This window comes from Rhinopithecus bieti, unplaced genomic scaffold (genome assembly GCF_001698545.2).
Source record: "Rhinopithecus bieti isolate Rb0 unplaced genomic scaffold, ASM169854v2 scaffold_51042, whole genome shotgun sequence".
Taxonomy (NCBI): domain Eukaryota; kingdom Metazoa; phylum Chordata; class Mammalia; order Primates; family Cercopithecidae; genus Rhinopithecus; species Rhinopithecus bieti.
This window is the reverse complement of record NW_016820640.1, coordinates 445,027-451,972: the sequence shown is the minus strand read 5'-3', so window position 1 is coordinate 451,972 and position 6,946 is coordinate 445,027. Positions and strand designations below refer to the sequence as shown.

The window sequence follows — 6,946 nt, the reverse complement described above, 5'->3', positions numbered from 1 at the left end:
GAAAACTACAAGGAGGAAATCTTAAAGATATATCTATTTATATGATATGTTTCTATTTACGTATATAGATATATCTATTTATAAATTATATACACATGGCAAGAGGAAAGAGAGGCATAAATAAAAGACAAATTGCCTTCCAAAGATTAATGTCTGACTTATTTACTGGAATCCAGAAGACATTTGGAAGGGTTTTTTCAATGTACTAAAACAAAAAAAAATTTCAATTGAGGATTTTATAAAATATCTAATGAAAAAGTCTTTCAAGAATGAAGGTGCAAGAGACATTTTCAAAGAAACAAAAACCAAGAGACTTTACAACCATCAAGCCTCTATTAAAGGAAATTCTGAATGACAGACTTCAAGCATAAGAAAAATACGGCTGACTCTTGAACAGCAGAAGTTTGAACTGTGCGGTCCACTTACAGGCAGATTTTTCGCAACAAACACAGTTGTTCCTCTTATTGACATTCCAGGGTTCCTCAGCTACAGGATTTGATTATTCTGGGATTTGGGTATCCACGTGGGGGAGAGAGGAGTGGTGTTCCTGGAACCAGTGCCCCACCAGTACCAAGGATGAATGTAATACCGAAGCCCAAACAGAAGCTCAAGAGAGGCAAAGAGAAAGGGAGCACAAGAAAAGGGATGAAGGTGAGAATTTTATAAAAACTACCCATCAGGACTATGTTCGTTACCTAGGTGAGGAAGTAATCTGTCCACCAAACCCCAGCGACACACAGTCTACCCATGTGACTAATCTGCATAGACACTCCCTGAATCTAAAATAAAGCTTCAAAAGGAAAACAAAGAAAAGAAAATAAAGGGGATGGAAATGTGGATAAATGTGATTAAACATTGACCTTATAAAACAATAATAAAGGTGTTTTATGTAATTTATAAAAAAAATACGAAATTAGTCTCAGGTTCTTGCTTTCAAGATGACAAAGAAAAGAAGGAACCATGTCATGCCAAAAAGAGGCACAGCCACATGCAGCCTATTTGCTGCAGACGCTGCGCAATGTATACTCAAGGACAAGGCTACTAAGAAGTTCGTTATTCAAAACAGAAGAGGCTGCAGTTATCAGACGTTTCCAAAGGGAGTGTCTGCAACTCCTGTGTGCTTCCCAAGGTATATGTGAAGCTACGTTAATGGCTGAGTTGTGCCATTCATAGCAGGTTAGTTGGGAACGGATCTCATGCAGCACTGAACACACCCACCATGATTTAGACCTCCTGGTGCTGCCCCATGACCTCCAGCAAAACCCATGTAAGGAGCTGAATCCTTAAGGATTGAAGAAAAACTGTCCTCTGGAAAAAAACAAAATGGAAATTATAGTTTATATATAATTTACATATATATGTATATTTATAATTTATATATATACATATATAATATACATATGTATGAAATGAAATATTTCCATTTCACACCATATAGATGAATTCCAGACTAATTATGTATGTAAATTTAAAAGGAAGAACAATAAATGTTCTGAAAGATATAGAAGAGTATCAAAAGGACCTCAGAGTAAGAAAAGACCTCAGCCGGGTGCGGCGGCTCATGCCTGTAATCCCAGCGTTTTGGAAGGCTAAGGCAGGTGGATCGCTTGAGGTCAGGAGTTTGAGATCAGCCTGGCCAACGTGGTGAAAACTCATCTCTACAAAAAACACAAAAATTAGCCAGGAGTGGTAGCGGGCGCCTGTAATCCCAGCTACTTCGATAGCTGAGACAGGAGAATCACTTGAACTCGGGAGGCGGAGGGTTGCAGTGAGCCAGGATCATGCCACTTGCACTCCAGCCTGGGGGTGAGAGAGTGAGACTCGTCTAAAAAAAAAAAAAACCAAGAAAGAAAGAAAGAAAAAACTTCTTAAACATTACCAGAAAAACTAAACTAACCATTAATTTAAAAATTGAGTAACATCATTACATTAAAATTAAGTAACATTTTCCAGAAGGCGTCCTTAACAAATGAGAAGTCAAGTCTGCTGTCAGGGAGAAGATATTTGTAACTCGAATAACCAACAAAGGCTTACATCAGGAATATATAGTGAGCATCTATAAATCAATAAGGTCAGGCAACTTGATTTTGTAAAAAGGGAGAGGGGACTTGAACAGGCATTTTACAAACTGGATATCCAAATAGCCAATAAACATGCTAAAAGAAAGATACTCAACTTCACTCATAATGGGGAAAATTCTAGTTAAAGAAAGCAATGAGCTACTACACTCCCCCAATATATTTGGCTCATGTTGAAAAATCAATCAATAAAATTTGGCATGTAAACATTTTAAAGGGAAGAGATATTATTGAAATTCGACATCCATTTATGATTTTTTAAAAACTCAACAAATTAGAAACAAACAGGCACATTCTTCCATCCAACAAAGGGTAGCTACAAAAGGAATTTTCTGCAATTACTTAATGCTAAATCTGCAATAGTAAGACATTAAGACAAGACAAAGACATTCATACCATCACTTCTAGTCAACATGTCAGTATTGATAGCTGTCAATATTTGCAGATGATGTAGCTTTTTGAAATAGAAAATAGAAATAATCTACAAATTGATGGAATTAATAAGAGTTTAGCAAGGCCTTTTTTTATAAAACCAGTATACCATAATCAATTTTATTTTTAAACATCAGTAACAAAATATAAGGTACAACTTATCACAGTGTAAAAAAAAATTAGGCAATAAGAAGAAAAGAAAAGATATGCACTAATTCTATGGGATAAAGTTTATGGGGAGAAATTAATGATGTAAGTGGAGATATACATCATGTTTATGAATTACAGACAATATAGATAGTCCTTCACAAACTGATCTACAGACTCAATGCAATACCAACCAACATCACAACAGAATTTTTGACTATACAGCTGATTCTAAAATGGAAATGAAATTGAAAGAGCCATGAATAGCTAAGCACGCTTGCATGCAAATAAAAATGAGAGGGCTAGCTCATCTGATATCAAAACTTACAATAAAATATATTAATATTAAGATACTGCAGTATTAGCACAGGGAACAGGACAAAGACCAAGAGAAAGCAATAAAGATCCTGGGGAACAAACTGATACATATATCGACTTTTTATTTAGGTGTCTGCATAATAATAAGGAAATAACCACCTTCTTAGGGTACACTGTTGGCACAATTTTTAGAGCTTACACTAATATTTGGGGAATTTTTTTGTGTCTTAATGAAAATGGTCTTTATAGACTCTCCTTAGCAAATGCCTATATTACAATTATGCTCCTTCTCCTAAAACAGCACTTTTGCTGTGCTGTTAAATCAGGTAAATACTCTAAGTTATAATAGCACTGTCAACAAAAATCAGGTATGTAATTTTGAAAGGGTAGAAAGTTTAGAAAGTCATGATGATGCCATCTGGTATAGATTATTGCTATAAAAGTATTTATCACTATAAAGATATTTTATAGGTGCAGCCTAAAAAATGTTCAATAAATAAAAAAACTGTTTCAAAATGATTTTATTTTTTACCCACTACCTAGATTTTACCAAAGGAAGAGCAGCATTAAAATTAGATGCTGTACCCCTCTTTCCAATATGTAATTGGAAAGCAGACTGAAATAATGCCTCAAGGTTAACCTTCAAAAAACCTATTTTAATGCTTTCTTTATAAAATTTTGTAATACGTTTCTTTCAAATTACTATTAGGATCATTAGTTCTTGTTAAAATGTAATATACTGAGTGTTAAAGTGAATACAAGGTATTAAAAACAGATACATTTTTTAAAATTGTATTTTCATCATATTGACATTAATTTCCACATTTGGTGACTCAGAAACTAGTACTGTAGTTTTGAATGGAATATATGTAGTATATAATATACAATTTTGTTTCAATTTAGTCTTTTCCACTAAATTTTCATCATATTAAAATGTTAAAAAACTTGGTAAATTTTTTAAACTTAGAGAAAACTTAAAGAAACAGACTTTTTATCTTTCACATTCAGGCAGAATGTGGACTTTGACTTTACAATACAAACGGCTCAATTTTTTTAATTCATTAGATATGATCCACTTTTATCTTTTCTAAAAACAAAATACCCAGTGAACTTATTAGTTATTAAATAATTTTAATTATTTATACACTTAGCTATTAATTAAGTATATTAAAACCATATGAGGCAATAATTCTACTGAAAACTCTTGAAAATTTCTAAGTCACAATGAATATTTCTAAGTCAGATATTGTTAAGGAGTTGTTGATGTTAGAAGTGGTCACTGCAAATATATGCCCTACTTTTAGGAAAGAAATGCTGTTAGAGCTCTCTTCACGTTACAGAATTAGCACAGAAATCTGCTTCCAATTAAAGAAACTGTGGGAGAACCCAGCTGTATTTAAAATTTGGCAAATGTATTAAACTGTGCTCCAAATGCTTTGGTTTCAGCAAAGCCTATAAAGTATTTTTTCATGTCTTTTCCTCCTTAACTTTAAAACACATGTCCAGAGAATGGATCTGTCAGCCTCTCCTTCCAGCTACAATGATTAGAAAAAATTTCAATATTCAATGCCTGTAGTATTTTCTCTCTCTAACACACACAAAGGGTGGAAAAGAATATTCATGAGGTCACCTGTGTAAACCAAAGGATTTATATCTTGGTTGTCAGAGTGTTTACAAAATGATTCACTTTTACATAGAACCAAGAAACTAAGTTTTGCCAACAGCTGATGGTACTCAAATTAGGAGTGGTTTGGATTTAATCTGAAAAATAAAATCCAAGCAAACAAGAAGATTGTTTCAGGATAGTTTTAAAGTCCCCACAACTACTTTTTATGACCCATGCAATAACATTTTGAAAACTATGGTTCTACATCAATTTGGTTATGGAGAAAATGTTTTCTAGGGATACTAATTCAAATATACAAATTAGAAGGGTTTTGAAATTAGAATGAGCAGAATGAAAACAGTATGGAAAACCACTACAAGTAATCTAGAGGATTTAAAAAAAAAAAAATGGAGATCTATCTTCAGAACTTACATCATCCATTTCCCCTTTAAAAGTAGAAGAAATCAGCATGTTTCTCTTTCATTAGCTCACTCAGTAACAATTCTTCCATGTTCAAGCTTTAGTAATAGAAAGTTCTAGAAAAGCAAGAGTTTTTAAAGTGCAAGTAGATGTCACACCTTTAAGGTCATATTTCCTAGCTGTAAAAGACCATCCATAAGCAGAAGCAATATCTTTTCTTCCTTGGAACAGATGGAGCACAAAGTAATACAATTAGAAATTACTAACACATCTATAGAACTTACTGTATGTCAAGCACTATTCAAAATATTTTACATACATAAACATATTTAATCCTTCCAACAATCCTATGAAGTAGATACTGCTGTTATATTACCAATATTCTACACACAGAGACAAATAACGGTTAGACACAGACAAATTAAGTAGAATGTGAAACCAAGCGCAGCGACTGCATTGTACAACTGGAATTCAAACCCAGGCACAAATTCTTGAGCCTTTAAACACTATATTATGATATAAGGAAGCATGACAAAATCAGGCATAAATAGATTGTTATTATTAAGCTCTTAGACCTCCAGGATATGATTTAATCTATTGGAATTTCAGTTTTTTCATGTGAAAATACCAAGTATGGCATAGAATTATTTATATTTTAAAGAATGTGAGTTCCCAAAATATATTGAATACATAGTACATATCAGTTCCTACCAATACAAATTTTTCACATGCCTATTATTCACAGCTCAGTCATAAAACAATGCAGGATCCCTGGTTTAACCTGGAGTAGTAAACATGTTTTTTCTTTTTTTCTTTTTTTTTTTTTACCTCCTTTCCCTTTAAAATTCTACTAAAATGTCTGTCAAAGGGTTTAAAAAAAAAGAGTGAGGGTCCCGTGGAGGACAAGAAAATACCAGAGAAGAAGGCAACAAATAGGAAATTTTAATAAAATAATGAAGCTGAAAAGAAGGTAGCCAAGTGGTGAAAGGCAACATATAGAAGAAACCTCAAATCTAAACATCCAAAAGCATAAAGAACGCCAAAGGAAATCATCATAAACTACGTGCCCAAAAAAGGCTCAAAAATACAGGACAGGGTGAACCCTGAAAACAGAGAACAAATATGTGAAATAGAAAATGGGGAAACTAGTTGAAAATCTGTGCAAAAAGCAACTAGATTCTTTGGTGATCAGCTCTCACTAGTCTCTTCTTTTTCAAAAATGCAGGACTGCTCAATGGCAGGGCTGAAGTAAAAGGACACTAGACTCAGAAACAGTGCACAGAGAGGAAGCCTTGGGTGCCATCTGAAAACAGAGAAATTGAATACAACCTTATGCTGATTGGTGGACCTCCACACCACCAAACTCGCTTATTACTGGGCTCTGAGAAAAGTGGTAGCCATGCTTATTATACCAGAAAAAAATAAAACAAAATAAAGAATCATCTGTTCCAACATGGACCTTCAAGGAATGTTATGTAGTTTCTGATAGTTAAATTCCAACAAAACCAATGCACCCCTGGCCAATTATTCTAAAGTAAAGATCTTAACTTAGTATTTTCAGCTGAAAAGCTGGAAAAAGCTGGTAACTATGCCATGGTAAGCATCCAGTAAAAGTTAAAAGGAGGCCGGGCGCGGTGGCTCAAGCCTGTAATCCCAGCACTTTGGGAGGCCGAGGCAGGCGGATCACAAGGTCAGGAGGTCGAGACCATCCTGGCTAACACAGTGAAAACCCGTCTCCACTTAAAAAAATACAAAAAATTAGCCGGGCGAGATGGCAGGCGCCTGTAGTCCCAGCTACTCGGGAGGCTGAGGCAGGAGAATGGCGTGGACCCGGGAGGCAGAGCTTGCAGTGAGCTGAGATCCGGCCACTGCACTCCAGCCTGGGCGACAGAGCGAGACTCCGTCTCAAAAAAAACAAAAAAACAAACAAACAAAAAAACAAACA

General features: G+C 34.6%; 1 pseudogene; it reads left to right on the top strand.

Moving 5' to 3' along the window:
- Nucleotides 1-960: 960 nt before the first annotated feature.
- LOC108520443 (voltage-dependent anion-selective channel protein 2 pseudogene) overlaps nt 961-6,946 on the top strand; it is a 33,010-nt pseudogene continuing 27,024 nt past the window's right edge.